Genomic DNA, 21,920 nt, shown 5'->3' with positions numbered 1-21,920 from the left:
CTTTTGTCTGATTCAATTATTCCCCCAGGTTGTCTTTTTTAAAGCAGTTATAACAACTGAATTTGGAATTGCCAGCATATTTAAAAATATAGTTTTACATACTTGCTACAATGGCTACATTGTTGATGAAAAACTTTAATAAATAATCAGAGTACTTTATTTTGGTTTTGTGACGTTTCGTCTCATTGTTGCTGTGGGTTTACTTTCCACACAAGAAAAAATAAATTGACGCTTGATATTATAATCAGCCGTAGAGCTCCAATGGTGATTAAAAATAGTGATCCTATCACTATGTGTACATTTTTCAAAGCATTTCATTCTACAAGAACAAACGGCTTTCATTTCTATTGCAGAAACAGTCTTTCCTTTTTTGGACACATATGCTTCTCCAGCTGCGTAACAAGTTTTCGTTTATTACACTTTCACTTATTAACGTGTATGACTTTATTTTTTCCCACTTGTTTAAGTTCAGTTTTGTTTTTGACGTTTCTTTTTTGAGTTCTGTTATCCGCATGTTCCTGTGCAGTTGAAAGATTGGTGCTTCTAATGGTATTATTTTGTTTTCCAATAACACCTGTATTAGTATCTAGATTACCAGCTGCTTTTTTATAATCTAATGTTGCTGCTTGCTTATTCGTCTTTTGGTACAGGTTTACATTTGTGTTTCAACTTGAATCAGATTCTTTCATACTACTAGGATCATATGTTTCATCAAAAAGAGAATTATATGTACTGCTGCTAAATGAAGAACGTTGGGACTGCTGACTACATGATAGTATTATCAGCTCATTTACTGGAGCTTCTGCAGGAGTAAATAAAATAAAATATGATATGGATCATAAGCGTTAAGAAAGTTTACCTGTGAGGCCTTCATTACTTTCCGCTTGAGAATTCGATGTACCTTTTACACCTTTTTAAATAAAAAATGATATGGACCATAAACGTTAAGAAATTTTACCTGTATGAGAATCTCGAAGAGCATGACAAACTTCCGTAGTTGCCAACTTACACCGATCATATTTCTAAACACAATGAATCTCATGTTATTCCTAGAGGAAGACTACACTATGTCCAGATAGTGTAAAGGAAATGTGACAACCTTAATAACAAAACAACACCAAGTACTGTTGGTGATATATATACCTTTATAGAAATTAATAAATAGTGTAATATACCCTTCAGAATAATGCTTTTATATTAGAGCTAGTACATAGTGGATTATACCGTTAAAAAGAGAATGTAAAATACGTAACACTACGTCAAGCTCTCAACATGACACTAAAACGACATAGTGTAGTTTACCTCCGACACACAGCTATATTCTATACAGTGATGAGTGTCTTTCCACCCGGCTTTTTAATGTAAGAGATAGAAAACACAGTTACCTTGTGAAATAAAAAGAGATGAAACTCGTAGAGGTGGGAAATAATCGATAGAAACCTATAATTTACATTACATTACATTACCACTATCGATAGTCTCACACCTTTAGACGTTAGCTTCGAGCTGAATCACCTCGGTCATAATTATTATGTGTAACCTCGTATGTGTGACGTATTTCCATTCACCATTTCATGACCATTCACAACTAAAGAATGTAAAACTGGAATTGAATTAGAATTATTTTGTATTTCTATTTTATAACATTGGAATAAGAATAAATTGTAAATAATGAGTTTTTCGAAAACTTGTTACCTAATATGTATCATATTTTCTATTATTTTTTGATTGAATAAAACAAAAATTTTATCCTTGGTGTGAATTGAACCCCAATCTTCTTATCAACAGACCACATCTCTAACTATTACACCAATTCCACATACAATAATTGTTTTCGGACAGAGTCAAATAGTCAAATATTTCAGTTGAGTTATTTTTATTATTAAATAAATTTAAAGATTTATAATTTAAAATCGCTACTAATTAATGTTTTTTTCTATAATATACCTTAATTTATTCAATCATTTATTCTAACATCAGAAATTATTAAATAAAATATTTTCGAGGTCATCTGTATAATTATGACTGAAGTCAAATAGCCACGTCTAAAACTAGTTTATCTCGTACTATCTCACAACTTAATCTGCCTTCTATCCTTTCCGCTATTTTGCCGGGTTGTAAGACACTCATCACTGTATAGCAGCAATAATCCCCACTTCAATTAAACTGCATATTTGATATCATCCTTTAGTGCTGTCGAATCAGGAATTGAGTATTTTGGTTCGAAACTTTTTACAGTATTTTTAAACACATAAAACATAGGTCCAACAGCAGCTCATCATTTTCTTACTCTTCTACTTATTTATGCAGCCTAGTATTTCTTATTCGTCCTTTATTTTTATTATTGGTCCGGTATTACTTTTTGTTAGAATTTTCTACAAAGTTGTTCCAATATCTTTTCCAATTCGATGCTGTTAAAACGTTGATATCCAGCTATAAAAAATAATTTTTTCATTCAAACAACTTAAAGATTACCTTAATTGCGGAAAGAATTGTCACATAAGAAAAATTTCTCGATTCTCCGTCACTGCCTCAAAATGCATCAATTCCGATCCGCTACCATATTCCTAACAGAAAATCCCCCGCATCCCGACAATCCTATCGATTGTCCTGTTGAATACTGTCCGTGGCCCCGTTGCCGGCTACGGGGGAGAAAGTGGCGGCTGTGAAGCCGTGACTAACGATGTGAATGTGACTGATTTACAGCCTATCCAGATTACGACGCGGCCAACATCAGGAAGGCAGCGGAACAATCAAATTGGTGTTCTGAATTCAAAGTGGTCTAAATTTTGAGAATTTTGCTAGGAAATGAATACATTATAGACAGAGAAAACGTAAAAGAAAGTGTATAATAAAACTGAAATTGTTTCTCTTTTTCTTCTTTCTTTATTTTTATTCTAAATTTAACTTTAGTTTTAAATCCGCAGTTTAATAATTATTGATTAGTTTCCTGAATCGAATAGAGGGCCCACTTCAAATGTAATCTTTTTCGATTTAAATTTTAGTCTTACTAGCAATTGTGAAACGTTTTAAGTTTTCAAATTTGTAAACCGCTCTAAATTAGTATGGTTGTATAATAAATTCCAGTACGCATCAAGACACTTTTCAAATTAATGATCTGAGATCTGTGTCATCCATCCGACAGTGTGAGTTCTTATAAAGACACGTTTCGGCAAGCCAATCCCAAGTTTGACGATTTACATGTAAAAATCAACAGAATATTAGTCGATAGGCAACCAAATATACATTTTTCTCCGTACGCATTTAAATGGTAAGTACGGCAAATTTGAATCTGCCGATACTTCATTTGGATTGGCCGCACAGTTTCACGAACTTTACAAGCGCGGGATAAAATGTTATTTCGGGATTGATAAGTACTTAAATAGTGAAGTAATGTGAAGTAGTAATGGACTGACTGGCTTTTCTGGTATCATATCGATCCATTCGTTTTGTTTTGATTTATTTTGATTTTCAAAAGTAATACTGTGATAAGTTATCGCTGTCTTAAATAATTAAAGGGTTTCTTGATATATTTAAAGTTTTTTTTCTTAAAATTAAAGTGTTAACAAATTCAGGTAAATTAACCTAAAAATGCAAGATATCAAAGAAACTGTAAGTAATGATAAATCTGTAATTGTAAATTATATTTTGCAAAATGGGTTTACAACTATTCCACACGAAGAACAAATTGATATTAAAAATAAGAGGCGTCCTTTGACTAAAATATCCCAAGTTATAAATATGCGAAATATAAATATACGTAAGGGAAGTAATAGATTATGTTTGGATAATTGGTACAGCAAGTAGGTACTCATGACTTATCGGCAGTGAAAATTAAACAAACTTTTCTGTTGGCTTTGCATCTTATTTTTGACAAATGCGGACAAACATCAAAATCTGTGGGGCGAATCTGGTTACGATAATTTAAATGATTTATTTAAGGCTTTACAGAAACATGATATTTCAAAAGATCATACATACAGCATGGTTTTATTTGGAAAACAAAATATCTATGTTTCATTAGATAATGCCCAACGTGAAAATGTATAAAACATAACGAAATTGTAAAAAATAATCTTACGTAGTTTAATTGATATTGTAATTTTTTTAAGTTGTCAGGAATTATCATTTAGGGGACAGATGAATAGGAGCATTCACTAAATCAAGGTAATTATAGAAAATTAATAAGAATGTTTAGGAAAAACTATTTGGAATATTATTTACTTTCTGATTCAGACATTTAGGGGCGTATCTAAAACAATCGAGAATGAATTAATAGAATCAATTAGTTATATTTTGAATAACGTTATTGAATCTGAGATTCGGGAAACCATTTGCTTTTCGCTAGACGTAGATGAAGCTACCGATACGTAAGCGTTACGTGGTAATATTTATGAGAGGTTTTTAGGTTTTACAGACAGTGAGTAAAAGCATAAAGCAGAATATATTTTTGGTATTTTAAGGGACAGATTAAAATTTTTTGATATCACAAATAAATTGGTAGGTCAAATTCATGACGGCGCTGCCGTGATGTCTGGTGAATTGAATGGTCCCCAGGCAAAAATTTTAAAACTACTGCACCACAAGCTTCATTTTCTCACTGTCATACGCATAGAATGAATTTAGTTTTGCAGGATACGTGTAAGAAAATTAAAGAATGTCGTATTTTGTCAGTTTAAGCGGATTGGCTTCATTTTTCTCAAGCTCGCCTAAACGGACTAATGTTTAAGAACAGTTTGTCAGACGCAATGGAATTTTAAATCTCGGTTAGTTTTCCATGTAGCAGATTTTCGTGAATAGCTTTTGAAAGTTTTTGATTTTATTATTGAAGGCGATGATTTTGAAGCAATCGGTTTGAAAACTTTATTAACTAATTACTCTTTTAATATTCTTTTAAATATTTTTAAGAAAGTGTTTACCCAAACCGATTTGATATTCAATGTTGATTAAAATCAGTCAAGTGACATTATTTATTAAAAACAGAATAACAAAATTGGTGCAAAATCTAAGAGATTTTCGTAATGATAGTAATTTCCAAGATATACGAATGACGTTTTGGACTCGCTTGATATTTCCGAACTCCCCGAAAGAAAGACAAAGGCACACAGACACATTTCGAAAACGAGTATATTTTAAAATATTGAATACTATTATTATGCAAATAGATACTCGTTTTCCGAATTTTGAAGATTTGCAAATTTTTAATCTCTTGACGATTCAAAATTTAAAAGTTACGCCAAAGAATTTCTAAGATATCTATTAGACAAGTTAATTAAAAATTATCCATCATTTTTCAATACAATAAAATTAGAAAATGAATTAAAAGTTTTATATGCTAATCCAAATATATTCGGAAGGTTGGATAAGTTACAAGACATGAATAATTTTATATACTGCAATTCATTAGAACAAACTGTTGCCAAAATTAATAAATTATTGTCATTAATTTTCTCATTACCACTAACTTCTGCCTCAATGAACGGGATTACTCTTGCCTCAAAAGAATCAAAACGTATTGTCGAAACACCATGAAACAAGAGAGAATGTCAAGCTTGTCTCAAATCTAAATAGAAAAAAACTTTTAAAATCTCTCCAAAACTCTAACAAATTTTGATGACGTTATAAGCCATGCTAATTCCAAAAAACGTAGACTAGAGTTAATTTATAAACATGTTTAGGTTCTAAATGCCTACCTTGTCTCTAAACAACGAGCCGCCACTGATTAACTCGCAACGTGCTAAAGTGTGTGGTTGACGAATAATAAGAACTACCGCAAATATCATTAGTTTTAAGTGGCTACATTATATAAGTGATAGGTAATTTTGACCAGGTATTTTTTATTGATTAATTAGTTTTACTTCATATCTTATTTTGTTATTACAGCGGTGCTTCTAGCTCCTGAGCCGCCAAAAAAGTGTAGAGGAATAGCTGTTAATTTAAAGGCGAGTTTAAACACGCATGGATTTGCTGGCGCCAGTAGCCAAGCCAGTCCTATTTGCACGTCAGTGAAGGTTTATACTAGATTTACCAGAACAGAATATTTTGTCATGCCAGTTTCTTTTTTAAAGTTGCACAGTGGAATATTCTTTTCAATTCCGAGTTGTCGTGGTCATTTACACAATAGTAATATTTCAATCGAATAAATAAAATTTGGAGTTCGTGTAGGGTGTCGTTTAATTCTAAAAAGTATTATTGACGAGATGAGTAGCCGTGTGGAAAAGAGAAAAAATGAGAAAAAGAGTGTGGAAAAGGGAAAAGCGGGAGTTTGCTCGTGCAAATTCAATTTAAAACGCGGATAAAATGGTTACTGGAGCATGAAAAGTTAAAAGATTCTAACTTTACTCGCACAATGCACGCACATTTTGGACTTGCTCGCCACTACTCGCCAGTAACTGCATTTTTTACTGGCGCGCCATTAACTACTAGCGACATCAAATCACTGATTGCATCGTCTCTATTCCACTACATATATTGATTGTTACAATGCCGTTTTTATTTTTATTGAGTCTTTCACGTATTATATTTCTAAAGTCGTTTCTGATAAATATATATACATATTACAGGTGACCATTTTTTCTGTCATTGTGTTCTTTCTATATTGTACAATTTATTTTCTATAAGTTGAAGCATTATTCTTTATCTAAACTTTACTTTAAATATTGGTTGTTCTGTGTGTAACAAGAATTGTGAATGGGGGCGTTGAACGCCAATGTAACAAAAATGTGTATTTGTATTGTAATAAAAGTATTTGGGCTAATGTAACAAATTACAACATAGCGCCAATGTAACAAAAAACAAATAAATTAAGGCTGGCTAGCGGAATGTGCCGGATAGTGACTACTTAACACTCAAAAGAGGATTCGGCCAGTTTGCGTGCCCTAAGAGACCGTAAAATGAATGACAAGGTATCTTGTAACGCTTTATACCCTTTTTGCTGAAATGAAAAGGAAAACAGGTATTAATTGAAATATTTAACAGATTTAATACGTAGCCAAATATATACAGTTTAATTTATATGCTACCCACCACCATTTACGTACAGTTAACCTAGTTAGTTATAGTTAGTTATATACTAAAAAAAATTCCCTGGTTATACACAATTGATCTTTGATTTTATCTGAATTTACAAATAATAAAATATAAGGAAAAATTTAATGATTCTACCCAAAAAGGTAATTTACTTGACTCCCAGAGATGTAACTCTGTACTTCGACTTTCAATTAAATGTCCTAATAAAGTAATAATAACACTATCCTGAAGGGATAGATGCCCAAAGGTTTAAATATATAATAATAAAATATCAATAAAGAACTCTCTGATTAATTGTGTACACATAAAACCGTACAACCGAGTTGATAGGGAGGATTTAAAACCTCAACCTGTAGTTGACATTTGGTCCTTAACTATTATTTAGTATTATTTAAAAAAAATGAAGGGTCTTTATTATTAGATGAAATAGTAGGATTTAAAGTTAAAAAAAATATTATATAAAAAAATATTAAAATTGATGAGTAAACTTAATACAAATTAGAAGTGTTCCACACTATAAATAAGGGAGGTCTTTCCGGCTGGTTCCCTGAAGTTGTCCGGGAAGTCTTATATGACATCTGGACCTCTGAAGGAATAGTTTAAGGGTGACGGCAAAGGTGCAAACCCAGCAGGGAACAACTCAATTCCTTTTTTTATTCGATAAACCCCAACAAAAATAAAAATGAAGAATCCTTGACTCTGGAATTTAACTTCTTAAGTAGGCAGCTAAGAGTGGCTATAAATCAAAGGGTATACACAACAAAACAACTAAAACTTTTTCATCTTTTCTTCTTCCCCAAAAAAAATACTATTCTTAAAATAAATTTAACACTGCTCCCGCCGCCTACTTTTTTAGTTAACCCAACTTAGCTTCCCAAAAATTAGAACCAGAGTGAGCGCTAATTGCCAGTCGGATGAGCATGTCTGCCAAAACTGCCGCTTGGAGTCGCTGTTTAATACAAAATTGGAAATTAAAAATTAAGAAATATTATTGAAATATGGATTTAAAATTTTTATTTAAAAGTGATTAAAGAATTATTGAAGTGACGGACTCGTTACATGTGTTGCTATTCTATATACTTTTGTTTGATATCCAATGGCCCACTAAGAGATTAAAACATTCAGATAGGCTAATTGTTTATTTCTCATATTTTCAACGGTAAATTTTTGTATAGGGTAGCCGGACGAAATAGAAACAGAGGCATTATCAGAAACTGCGACAAAACTTTTAAAAAATCCAGCAACACGTCGATTTTTCCTTAAAAGGGGATACATTTTTCCGGTATTTTCATTATTTTACGTTGCTAAGGAAGGGTAAGAAACTACATTTTTCAATTGCGATAGGGGTCAAAGAAGATATCATTTTAAAATGCTTGTAATTCGCTATACACTGGTCTTTAAATTTTTAAATTCGATACAATACTTTATTTAATTTTTTTTAATACATTTTAAAACTAATACTTTTAGGTTGTTACTTATTTCTCAGTTGACCAAATGTTGAAAATAATGACCTACGGCGTCCGTACGATGACACAGCTTTGTTCGAAACGATATTCTACATTCCAAAGCATTTGCGGAGTGATTCATCGGCATTCGTTGAGGTAGATCTTCTACATGTGCAGGTGATATTCTCTAGAATTTACTTTTTAGGTGTCTGCACAAAATTAAATCCAGACGAGACAAATCTGGTGACAGAAAAGGCTAGGACTATTCGATGCTGTCTATTCTCCCAATCCATTAGCGTAAAAAATGTTTATCTAAATTTGGATATTAATATTTACAAACAAGCAAAGCATATTGCGGAGGACCACCGTCCTGTTGAAAAGTCAAAGAATCTTCATTGAATTAGTTAAACAATAGCCGACAAGCCAGGATTAATCAAGTCTTACAGTTATTGTAAATACATTTCACCAGTCTAATTGACAGGTAAAAAAATGGTCGCACCAGTCAATCACCGAAAAAACTATCCCACAAATGTTATTGTTGCGGTGGCCATATCTGTACCTAGTGGAAAATTCTGGGGTTTGAATCAGAAAAACAATGGAAACGGAGGTCATAATCATCCTCATTAACTTTTACTGCACTAAGTGTATTTTATATGGATAAAATTTGTTCTTCTTCAAAAGTTCTTGGAAGCTAGTTCGGCTGACTCCAGATATAGATGTTAGCTACCTCATACTTAACATGGCATCTAGGTAAATGCGTCCTTACATTGCAACTTCATTAGCTGTATTGACTACAGGCCCATTTAGGATTTTTATTACCTTCATTCTCATTTTCCAGACATTTTTTTACTAACGCCAAAACATACTTCCGACTCACATGTTTATCTTAATGTCGTTCATTAAATTGCTGGGCTTGATGTCATATTGGCACATTTATTATTCATAAAATACAACGAAATAATATCTACTTTTTCTGCAATGGAATAAACCATGGTAATAAATTTTCAAAGAGAACAAATTAATGCTTAGAACTGATATTCGCAAGAGAAACCTTTAATTTTACGTTCTTTATGTGTTCGTATCTCGATCATACTTGATCGTAATTATCGATCGAGTTAGCAAATACAAATATTTAGGCACTTTTATAAATGAAGACGACGATAGCTCATCAGAAATCAAAATAAGAATAGAAAAAGCCAGATCCATATTCACTAAAATGAAGAGAGTGTTCTGCGGAAGAGATTTGAGCCTTGAAATGAAACTTCGCCTCATGAGATGTTACGTACTTTCTGTGCTGTTCTACGGAATGGAGTCATGGACGTTGAAAAAGATTGATACCAAAAAATTAGAGGCATTTGAACTGTGGATGTATCGCAGAATCCTGAGAATATCATGGACCGAGAGAGTCACAAATGTCGAGGTCTTGAGAAGAATGAATAAAGAAAAGGAAGTCATATTTACGATCAAAAAACGAAAACTGCAATACTTGGGACACATTACAAGAGGCGAAAGATATGAACTGCTTCGAATAATTATGCAAGGGAAAATAGCAGGAAAAAGGTCCATAGGAAGAAGACGAAACTCCTGGCTAAAGAATCTACGGGAATGGTATAGCTGTAGCAGCAACGAATTGTTTCGGTCAGCAGTTTCGAAAATACGTTTAGCCCTGATGATCGCCAACCTTCGGAACGAAGATGGCACTTGAAGAAGAAGAAGATGTGTTCGTATCATATGTTATCATAACGATATCTTTTCTGACTAACCTTGTCATGAAAAAATAAAAACCAATTGTTTCCAATATATCGAAGACTGATAGACATTTTATATAGAAAATGGACACGTGGCTTTTTTATGGCAGGAATATCCTAAAAAAATAACAGTGAAATTTGTAAACCCTATAAAAATTTTATGGGGGTTTTGTTTCCTTAAACCCCCCCAAATGTTTGTATACGTTCCAATTAAATTATTATTGTGGTACCATTAGTTAAACACAATGTTTTTAAAACTTTTTACCTCTTAGTACTTTTTCAATAAGCCAATTTTTATCGAGATGCGGCTTCTTTTTTAATATGTTTATATGTATTTATATGTTTAATATAAATAAATTTTCATATTATTACCAGGTCTCTATAATCTTACTTAACCATTTACAAATATGTGGTGGATTTTACATATTTACACCGTTTTAAAAAGGAAAATCGAATATTTTGGAAAATCATGGGCTTCTGACGAAATCGATTCGCATCTCCTAGATCCTATTCCTTAGTTGTTGTTCGTTCATACTTGGTACGGAATATACGTATCCTTTCATAAAACCCCAGAAGCAAAAGTCAATTGGATTAAGATCTGCACCTCTGGATGGCCAAGAAATAGGCGCAACAGGGCCCCTTCCAATCCAACGTCCAGGATACTGAATAAAAAAGATATTCTCATATTTCATTATGATAATGCACTGGAGTGTCATCCCGAAAAACCACATGTTTTTCCTGACTGCGAGATTGACCTCATCTACGTACTCTGGTAACACGTTTTGTAGAAAGTGTAAATAATTTTCATCGTTTAAATTATTTGGAAGAAATACTGACCCTATTAGGTTATTATTCATAATTCCTGCACAAACATTGACTTTAAAATTTCTTTGGCGATGAGGGACTTTTTTGCGTGGGGGTTTTCTTCGGCCCAGATGTGCGTATTAAGATGGTTCGTAATGCCATTTATGTTAAAAGTAGCTTCGTCGGTAAACAAAACGTGATTAATAAAATTGACATTTTGTGTGTTTTCCGTTAAAAACCAATCGTAAAACCCCATTCTTTTAGGATAATCTTCATCCCATAATTCTTGAATGAGTGTTAAGTGATAAGGATGAAACTGCTGTTCCTGGAATCTGCTCTAAATCATCATGTGAGAAACATGTACTACTCTTATACTGCTTCCAGGGATTTCTTCAATTCCTTCCAAAATCTCTTCATCATTTGTATCTACCTTTGGTCGACGATTATTACCCATACTGCTTCCAGGAATTTCTTCAATTGCTTCCAAAATCTCTTCATCGTTTGTATCTACTTTTGGTCGACCATTATTACCCAGTTGCAGTCGCAATGTGCCTGTCTCTCGTAAACGACGATAAATGCAAAGAAATAATCGTCTGCCTGGTGTATTTCGATTACGATATTTTTCTGCATAACGCCCTGCAGCTGCTGCACTATTCTCTCAGAATAGAAGAGTATTGTTAAGTCGACCAAAACTCAAAAAAGATTGTACCGCCAAGAGATAAAGAAGAAGAATTTGACTCTCATTATTGTAAAATTTTTAAATAAATTAAATAATTATTTATATCAAACCTTACTCTTACCTTAATATTTTAGAGGTTTTACCGAAATTTGAACTCAGATCAATGAATTCATACTCCAGAATGCTAACAATAATTACACCATGGAACAGATAAGAAATCTCATATTTCTCATAATTTCGTTTCACAATAAAGTTTTTAATTTAAAAGAAAATTTCTTAGAGGTCCCACCGAGATTTGAACTCGGATCGCTGGATTCAAAGTCCAGAGTGCTAACCATTACACCATGGAACCTATACAAAATCTCATATTTTTCTCAGTTTCGTTGCACAATGACAGTTTTTAATATAAAAGAAAATATTTTAGAGGTCCCACCGAGATTTGAACTCGGATCGCTGGATTCAGAGTCCAGAGTGCTAACCATTACACCATGGAACCGATGGGAATTATAATATATCTGAGAATTTCGTTCCGTAGGTATCGTTTGATACAAGAAAATTTTTTAGAGGTCCCACCGAGATTTGAACTCGGATCGCTGGATTCAAAGTCCAGAGTGCTAACCATTACACCATGGAACCGATGGAAATTATAATATATCTAAGAATTTCGTTCTGTAGGTATCGTTTGATACAAGAAAATTTTTTAGAGGTCCCACCGAGATTTGAACTCGGATCGCTGGATTCAAAGTCCAGAGTGCTAACCATTACACCATGGAACCTATACAAAATCTCACATTTTTCAGTTTCATTTCACAATGATAGTTTTTAATATAAAAGAAAATATTTTTAAAGGTCCCACCGAGATTTGAACTCGGATCGCTGGATTCAGAGTCCAGAGTGCTAACCATTACACCATGGAACCGATGGAAATTATAATATATCTAAGAATTTCGTTCTGTATGTATCGTTTGATACAAGAAAATTTTTTAGAGGTCCCACCGAGATTTGAACTCGGATCGCTGGATTCAAAGTCCAGACTGCTAACCATTACACCATGGAACCTATACAAAATCTCATATTTTTCAGTTTCATTTCACAATGATAGTTTTTAATATAAAAGAAAATATTTTTAAAGGTCCCACCGAGATTTGAACTCGGATCGCTGGATTCAGAGTCCAGAGTGCTAACCATTACACCATGGAACCGATGGAAATTATAATATATCTCAGAATTTCGTTCCGCAAGTATAGTTTGATACAAGAAAATTTTCTAGAGGTACCACCGAGATTTGAACTCGGATCGCTGGATTCAAAGTCTAGAGTGGTAACCATTACACCACGCAACCCATAGATATTATCATATTTCTCACAATTTCGTGTCACAATGTAAGTTTTTATATTAAGAGAAAATATTTTAGAGGTCCCACCGAGATTTGAACTCTCATGGTTGGATTTAAAGTCCAGAATCCTAACCATTACACCATGAAACCGACAGAAGTCCTAATATTTCTCAAAAGTTATTTTTTTTTTAAACTATTTAAACATAACAGACAAAATCATAGTTTAGTTGACTACTATATTTATTTTACTACTACAAACATTTTTTACATTTGCCGATAGTGGTTTGAATATCTTACCATCCCACGGTATTTTCTTAAGATGTGTACTTTACATTAAGAGTTTTATTGGCAAATCGTGGTATATTGTATAGTAAGGATTTTGGATTTATTTTCATTGTGGTTTCATTTTTGGTATTCTGTTAAATATTACATAAGCCTAATTACAGTTTTATATATTCAAGAAACCACTGAGCTGTAGACAAAAAGGAGGGAAAATATGGAAAAAAATAATAAAAAGGTACGGCCACGACACAGCAATATTATTTAAATGATTGGACGATTTTTTACCCCTGTTAATCTGGCTAAAGAGAAAAGTCGCTCTAGAGATAATAATATCAATATTACGAAAGATAAATTGATAACAGGTAGAGTATTTTAAATAGCTTGAAAGCAAGATTAATACTAACAGTAGTTTTGTCGAGGAAATTCTTTTAAGAATTAAGATATCTTAAAATATCTTCTGAAGAGTTCTGTTATTTTCGAAAAAGGGATATACCACACACACAGACAGATGGTCAGACAATGATACGGATTTCAAGAAGTATATATTTCGAGCACTTAATTAAAGAGTACATAATAACTATATATCGAGTACTTAATAAAAAAGATTGTAAAATGTTTTCTAAAAAATCTTAATTTCTTTGAACGTCTTCTCGGAATATTTTGCTCGTCCCTGTATCTAATTATATTTTTTTATGTTCCAAATTAAACCCCGTTTCCAAATCTCCGCCGACGGTTTTATTACAACAAATTGATTTTAACAAAAGGGCTTACCGCCCACGGAAAAGTTTCGGAGACACAGGATAAACACCCTTTCAAGGGATAAAGTAAACATGAGTTTGATCAATCCCGTCAAGTATGTCGCTGCTTATATGACATGTCTTATTTTATCTCAAGCATATGGCCGCTCGAATGCCCTTTCTGACCCTATTATTATAACCTATCTTGCTAGCCAAAATGATGTTGGCCATATAAGCTGGCAGGGAACAAAGGAAATTGAGGACATAGAAAATTCAAGCAAATGGATGGGAAATGATGCATAGTTGAGACGTGGGATTTCACGACTTTTCTATGTACGAAACGACCAATGTACAAAATTTGTATAGTAGTAAAATAAATATAATAGTCAACTAAGTTATGTTTTTGTCTGTAATTATTTTAAATAGTAAAGTAGTCTTCGAATAAATAATTTTCCAGAAGAATTAGGTTTTTTATAGGTTCCATGGTGTAACTGTTAATAATCTGGACTTTGAATCCAATGATCCGAGTTTAAATCTCTCTGGAACATCTAAAATATTTTATGTCATACTAGTTCATTATTGTATTTTATTGCTTAGTTACGAACTAGATAATAGTATACTTTATGGCCCGCACAGGCACAAAAACAAAACAAAATTGATAATTTCTTAATACCATTTATTATTAAAATTACAAAATATGGAATTATATTATTATAACTACATAACATTATTTAGTGGAATTCACATAAAACTAGCAATTCTGGAAAGATCCGGTAATAGATAGATTCTTCTTCTTCTCGTGGCGCCCGTCTCCTTTCGAAGGTTGGCGATCCAAATGGCAGTTGTAGTTTTAGAAACGGCTGCGCGAAAGATTTCTGCAGATGAGCGGTTGAACCATCTCCTCAGGTCTTTCAGCCACGAGTTCTGGCGTCTTCCTACTGATCTTTTGCCCTGTACTTTTCCTTTCAGTATAACTTGAAGTAATTCATATCTTTCGCCTCTCAACACATGACCCAAGTATTGCATTTTCCTCTCTTTGATTACTGCCAACAGCAATTGCTTTGATAGATAGATTGCCAACAGCAAATGTTGATTCACGTTTCATTCTCTGCATATCAAGTTTATGTAATGAAAAGGCAGATCCAGAAGGTATGCCTGCCAGCATCCCCGAGGCCTCATTTTTTGAATATGTACTACCCTATATATCTTTCAGCAGCTGAATTTTTCCATCAACCACGTCGCTTCAACGTTGTCATACTAGGTCCAGTGTCTGCTATAAGAGTTACTGATGTTCAACGCAGACAGTGACCCGTATACTTGTCAGAGTCGCTCAAACCGAGATACTTACAATGATGAAAGGGATTTTTCCAAATGCATTTTTCCTACTGGTTGTACAGAACAATGACCTTGTTTATAGTCCAGAAAAAAAAAATTCTGAACAACCACGTGGCCGTAAAGACATGTAATCTCTTATTACTTCAAACTAGTTATTTTGTCTTCATTCATAATGGTAAAAACCGCCTTTTGTCGTTGTGGTACGTTTACCACAAAAACTGATTTTCTATTTTCTACATGAGTAATTAGAATATTCACCAGTTCTTGACGTCGACATCCACGACAAAACGTCACATTCGGTGCTTCCTGAATAAATTTTAAAATATCTTCTCTAAACACAACTTTGGACTTTTTTGGCTGGTATTCTTTTAACCCTTGCTTCAAATTTTTGCTTATCTTATGGTAATTAGCGATGTTAATATTCTTATTTACCATTAAAGTCTTCTTTACTATTATTGAATATTTGGACTATATTGAATATATTGAATATTTGGGCCATAAGGAACTCAGAGAAAACGTTTCAGCGAGATCGCCGAAGTATCCAAGTAGCACAATGTATGCGTATCTCAATTTCTTCGATAGCAAGTTTTGTGTTTTTCGGCTTTTTTTGGCTTTTTCCGCTTTTTTACGATTTTGTCGGGAGTTTTAAAACTCCATTTTCATGTTTTAAGTTTGACAGCAGCAGATGTATATTTATGTTTGAGATCATTACCCAAACGAAGATATTCTGATCGTACTATGATAATTTTTCTGAATTTTTAAAAAATTTCAAAATTTTTGATTGTGAATACGATAACAAACTAGAATAACATAAAAGTTTGTATGCACCATGGGCATTAATAGTTGTGTATACCTTCGGGCGACTTAAAAACACAGGGGAGAAGGCCCTAGTGTTTGTAATATAGTCACCCTTGGACATAACCATCGACGTAATGCCCTTGATACATAAATAACTATCCTTTTAAATTAAAAACTGTCGGTGTGAGACGAAATTGTGAGAAATGTGAGATTTTATATCGGTGCCATTGTGTAATAGTTAGCGGACTTTGAATCCAACTATCCGAGTTCAAATTTCGGTGGGACCTAATAAGAATTTTCTGCATCAAACGATACCCGCGGAAAGAAGTCAGAAATATTATCTCTCTCTCTCTCTCTCTTGTCGTTTCCTCATTGCTGAGGATCGTGATTTCCTACAATGCGGGCTGTCAATTCTCTCCATCTCTTGCGATTTTGGGCTGCTCTTATGGACTCGGAAAACGTCTCTCCAGTGGCTTTCTGTACTTGATCTGACCATCGGATAGGTAAGCGTCCTCTGCCTCTACGTCCTTCTACGTTTCCGCATACAATTAGTCTTTCTAAGTTGTCATTGTCTCTTCTCGCAATGTGGCCAAAAAAACTTTAAAACATTTGCAAGACACTGAGAGGAGAGTCTGGTCTGAATGTTTAGCTCTTCGAGAATCGACTGATTGGATCTGTGCTCCGTCCACGACACGCGTAGCATTCATCTCCAGCACCACATTTCGAATGCGTCAATCCTTTTCCTATCCTCTGATTTTATTGTCCATGTTTCGGCACCGTAACTGAAGATTGAAAAAATGAGTGTCCGTATCAGTCTCATTTTGAGTTTTTTGGATAAAGAGCGGTCCTTCCATATTTTTTACAGTCGACTCATCGCGTTCTTGGCCATCCCTATTCTTCTGCGAATTTCCGTATGGGAGGAGGCTGCATTGCTTAAGGAAGATCCTAGATACGTGAACTCGTCTACTTTCTCGAATTGATTTAGGGCGCCTGTTGTTTGGAGGATATTCGCGTGGTCCACAATCATGATTTTTGTTTTCTGATTATTAATCTTAAGCCCACACTTGTTGCTTTCGGTTTCTACTATCTTTATCAGTCTCGACATCTCCTCTTCAGATGTTGCTATCAGTGTTGTATCGTCTGCGAATCTTAAGTTTGAGATCTTTTTTCCTGCAATGGAGATGCCGCCTCTCCATCCATCGAGTGCGTTCCTCATTATGTATTCTCCATATAAATTGAACAGGTCTGGAGATAGTATGCACCCTTGTCGTACACCTCTGCTGGTTTTGAAGGTATCAGATTGCTGGTTTTCAATTCTTATTTTAACTGAGTTATCTTCGTATAAGTTTTTAATTAATATTGCCAAATGATCTGGAACTCCCATCTCATGAAGAACTGTCCAGAGAACTTCCCACTTCACACAATCAAATGCCTTTTGGTAGTCTAGAAAACAGATTATTATTGGAATTTTAAATTCGCGGGCCTTTTCTATTAGCTGCCGCATATTAAGGATTTGCTCTCTCGTACCCTTCCCTTTGACAAAGCCTGCTTGTTCTTGGGGAATTTGTTTGTCTAAGTATTGTTGCAAACGGCGTTTAATGATTCTTAGTAATATTTTGCTTGGATGGGAAATCAGTGAGATAGTACGATAATTACTACACTTTGTAGTTGTTCCTTTTTTATGGATTGGTATGCACAATGATGTGCGCCATTCTCTGGGCCACTTTCCGCATCTCCAAATTTTATTACAAAGTTTCCACATTATGTAACATCCTTTGTCTCCCATGTTCTGAAGGAGCTCTCCCGTGATATCATCGCAGCCAGGGGATTTATTCTTCTTGAGGTGAGTTACAGCTTCTTCAATCTCGGACAGCAGAATTTCAGGTTCAGGGTTGTATGCGATGTTTTCGAAGGCTGAAGTGTGGCCTAGATTTACGTGTTCTTCCCTGTAGAGCTCTGAACAATAGTTTTTCCATGTTTCCAACACTCTGTCGATATCACTTATGATAATACCATGTTTGTCCTCTATTGCATAGTTCTTGGGTTTAAATTCTCTCGCAAGAATTTTCACTTTCCGGAAGAGGTCTTTGGTTTCATTTCGATATCCGTGATTTTCTATTTCTTGACAGATTTCAGAGATGTATTCTTGTTTGTCTTTTCGGAATCTTCGTTGAATATCTCTGGAGAGAGCTTTATATGTCTGTTGATCACAGGGGCCAACTTTAAGTTGCTTTCTTTGTTCAATCACTTTCCACGTGTTTCTGCTGATCCACAGAAATATTATAATTAATATTAAAATTAAAAACTGTCATTCTGGAACGAAAGTATCGGAAATATGAGATTTTATGTCGGTTCCATGGTGTAATGGTTAGCACTCTGGACTTTGAATCCAGCGATCCGAATTCAAATCTCGGTGGGACCTCTAAAATATTTTCTTTAAATTAAAAACTGTCACTGTGGAACGAAATTATCAGAAATATGAGATTTTGTATCGGTTCCATGGTGTAATGGTTAGCACTCTGGACTTTGAAAACAGCGATCTGAGTTCAAATCTCGGATTGACCTCATAAAAATTTTATTTTATCAAACGATACCTACGGAACAAAATTATCAGAAATATTATAATGTGCATCGGTTCCATGGTGTAATGGTTAGCACTCTGGACTTTGAATCCAGCGATCCGAGTTCAAATCTCGGTGGGACCTCAGAATAATTTTCTTTTGACAAAATGTACCAGGAGAAATTTTTGTCGGGTACATGGTATAATGGTTAGCACTCTGGAGTTTGAGTCCAGCAATCCGTGTTTAACTTTTGGTGGGACCTTATTTTTGTAAGAAAAACTCCCAAACAAATCTTATTATAGCAAAGATGTAAATAGTATGACACAGGTTTTATTATTTATTATTATTATCTTGCTCTTTTCTTTGCTTATCCCATTATCATAATCTCTGTCTGTTCCGTCCAAATTTTTGACAGTCTTCAATTTTTCGACTCTTTCAACTATTTACTAGAGGAACTAAATGAGTTTATTTGTATTGGTTTTATTCTGTTATATTCTATAGTTAATTGTAAATTTGTTGTTCATCTTCATGTGTTTTTCTTCTTCTCTTCTAGTACTATGTATTATTATTATAAATAATACGCTCCACTTGATTTATACTTTTTTACATTTCAAAATTTTAAGACTCTGTAATATGAGTTGTTTATAATTTCTCGTATTGTAACAAAATCTGACATATTGTGCAATTAGAATTAAAGAAAAATAGATGATATCGCTCATAAATATATACGCTCTAACAGAAAAAAAACGAGAAGAAGTGAAAGACAAATTTTATGAAGAACTAGAGTCATTGACTGAAGTAATGCCCAGACAAGATATAAAAATTATTATAGGCGACGCCAATGCAAAAATTAGAAGAGAAGATATATATAAAAACATAACAGGGGACGAAGATAAACATAAGAATACAAATGATAATGGCCGAAGGTAGATTACATTCGCAATTGAAAACAAGATGGAAATAATTAGTACGCATTTCGGGAGAAAGAATATATAGGAACATTAAAAATTCCGGGATCAAATGAAACTATCCAAATATACCACATCTTAATACAAGAGAAGTTAACAAAAGGATATACAAGAAAGATACGCCTAAGAATATACCAAGAATAAGAAGATTTAGAAAAAAACCAATGGTTTGATGACGAATTTGACGATAAAAAGTTTGCGATCGCAGAAACAAGAAGACTTAGAAAGGTGTGCTGAACAACGGAAAAAGTAAAGAAAATCCTAAAGGCACGAAAAAGAAAGTGTATAAACAATAAAGGAAAACGTATTGAAGAAAATTTCAAGAAAGACGAAACAAAAAAGTTTAACAGAGGTCAAATACATTAAAACTGGGTACCGGTTCAGAACGATGAGTGTTCAAGAAAAGATAAGCAAGGAAAGCCGATAGTGGCGAAGACCAAATATGTGAAAGGTAAAAAGAATATTTCAGAAAATTGCTAAATGGCGGAGTAATTACTGAAGAAAATTATAATGTTCCTAAACCCCAAATAGTAGTAGAAGAAATAATACCAAATACCACAAAGGGAGAAATTAAAGAAATAATAAAGGCAGAAAGACGGTTACTCGGTTTTGAGTACTAGAAACAGAATTCGCTAAGAATTTTCACCGTGATGAAGCACAGCGGTTAAAATTTGAATTCAGTTTCGGCAAGTAGGAAATCTTATGACTTCTATTGTTATTTTTAAATAATAAAAGACATGAAATATCAAAAAGCTCCGGCATTGTGGTAGAAATTTAAAATACGGAGCAGACGCTTTACGAAACCAACGACAATACCAGGGAGAATTTGCTGTATACAATGCTCATCAATTGCTATGAATACAACTGCTATGAATTTCAGCACAAGTACTTTTTGTTGATTACAAGGCTGTCTACGATACAATAGACAGAGACAAACTAATAGAATTACTTAAAGACTTCTCAGTACCAGAAAAATAGTAAGATTGTTAAAAATAACAATTAGAAAAACCATTTGTGCTGTGAAATGCAATGGTAGAGTATCAGAAGAACTCAAAGTGAAAAAAGGTGTTCGACAGGTAGACCCGTTGTCTATCTTGCTATTCAATACAGTTCTAGAAAAAATTGTAAGGGCCACTGGAATAAATCGGCCCGGTATTATTTTCTACAAGGAGCACCAATGCTTAGTGTACGGTGATAATGTGGTTCTAAAGCTGTAAAATAGGACTCAAAGTTAATATTAATAAATCCCAGTACATGGAAATCTCGAGCAAAAAGGAATAAACACCAGGGGCTCCTTAAATTAGAGATAAAGGATGAATCAGTTGTAGAATTTGAGAAGATGGATAAATATTATGTACTTTGGTACCCTTATTGATCAGACATGTAAGGAAAAAACAAATCAACCTGAGAGTGACCAAAAGCAACAGATGTGCTGGTGATGTGAACAAAATAATTAAGGCCAAAGATATATTTCGTAATAGAAAAATAAGATTGTGCAAAACTATAATTAGACCCACACTTGGAAAAGTAATGTAGAAGTATGCTCGCCCTCCAATAATAAAAGTTGTGAAAAAACGTAGACTAGAATAGCTCGGACATTTAGAAAAAATGCAAGGTAATAGACAATTAAAGAATATTGGTTGAAGAGCACCTAAGGGGAAAAAAACTAGAGAAAGATCAAGAAAGAAATGGAGAGAAGTAGTGACGAAATATGTCAGAGAGATAGGAATCAAAAATTAGAAGTTGACAGCTAACAACAGAAAACGATTTAAATTATTCATCCAGCAATGGGCCTAAAACGCTTGTTATCGCTATATATACAAATATAATTTCTCGTAGTACTCTTGGTACTTTTTCAGATTTGTTAGACCTGTATCTTTAGTTGTTCTGTGTACTGTATCAGAAGCCGCTCTGAAGTATATGATATTTAGATATAACTCTTCTCCCGTTGCTACTTTCCTTTCCATAATATTTTGAATTATATGTATGTTATAATCTTTTATTTTCTTTCATAAAAGCAACTTGTCCTTCCTTGAGTTTTTATTCCACTGCTCTTGTGTAAACTTTAATTGTCAGCGCAGATTAATATAGACTCTTTAGTTATCACAATGACATAGGTCTTCCTTATTAGGTATGGAGGTAACCAGGTTATTTTCCTATTCCACTAGAATCTGTCTAGTTTACAATACCTGCGATAT

At 33.7% G+C, this 21,920-nt stretch overlaps 1 protein-coding gene and 9 non-coding genes across 12 annotated transcripts in view; 2 read left to right on the top strand and 8 right to left on the bottom strand.

The window, feature by feature from the left end:
- The window catches only part of LOC140432397 (FERM and PDZ domain-containing protein 2-like), a 778,164-nt gene that overhangs the window by 364,910 nt on the left and 391,334 nt on the right, over nt 1–21,920 (bottom strand). The window lies entirely within an intron of this gene.
- On the bottom strand, nt 11,986–12,057 carry TRNAQ-UUG (transfer RNA glutamine (anticodon UUG)). The gene has a single exon. It is a non-coding gene; the product is annotated as a tRNA-Gln (tRNA).
- On the bottom strand, nt 12,130–12,201 carry TRNAQ-CUG (transfer RNA glutamine (anticodon CUG)). The gene has a single exon. It is a non-coding gene; the product is annotated as a tRNA-Gln (tRNA).
- On the bottom strand, nt 12,270–12,341 carry TRNAQ-UUG (transfer RNA glutamine (anticodon UUG)). Its single transcript has one exon. It is a non-coding gene; the product is annotated as a tRNA-Gln (tRNA).
- Nucleotides 12,410–12,481, bottom strand: TRNAQ-UUG (transfer RNA glutamine (anticodon UUG)). The gene has a single exon. It is a non-coding gene; the product is annotated as a tRNA-Gln (tRNA).
- On the bottom strand, nt 12,553–12,624 carry TRNAQ-CUG (transfer RNA glutamine (anticodon CUG)). Its single transcript has one exon. It is a non-coding gene; the product is annotated as a tRNA-Gln (tRNA).
- Nucleotides 12,693–12,764, bottom strand: TRNAQ-UUG (transfer RNA glutamine (anticodon UUG)). Its single transcript has one exon. It is a non-coding gene; the product is annotated as a tRNA-Gln (tRNA).
- TRNAQ-CUG (transfer RNA glutamine (anticodon CUG)) lies at nt 12,836–12,907 on the bottom strand. Its single transcript has one exon. It is a non-coding gene; the product is annotated as a tRNA-Gln (tRNA).
- On the top strand, nt 18,544–18,615 carry TRNAQ-UUG (transfer RNA glutamine (anticodon UUG)). The gene has a single exon. It is a non-coding gene; the product is annotated as a tRNA-Gln (tRNA).
- On the top strand, nt 18,827–18,898 carry TRNAQ-UUG (transfer RNA glutamine (anticodon UUG)). The gene has a single exon. It is a non-coding gene; the product is annotated as a tRNA-Gln (tRNA).

The sequence above is a fragment of the Diabrotica undecimpunctata genome, chromosome 1 (genome assembly GCF_040954645.1).
Source record: "Diabrotica undecimpunctata isolate CICGRU chromosome 1, icDiaUnde3, whole genome shotgun sequence".
Classification (NCBI taxonomy): Eukaryota; Metazoa; Arthropoda; class Insecta; order Coleoptera; family Chrysomelidae; genus Diabrotica; species Diabrotica undecimpunctata.
Note: the sequence above shows the minus strand (reverse complement) of the source record. Positions and strands in the feature narration are given on the sequence as shown.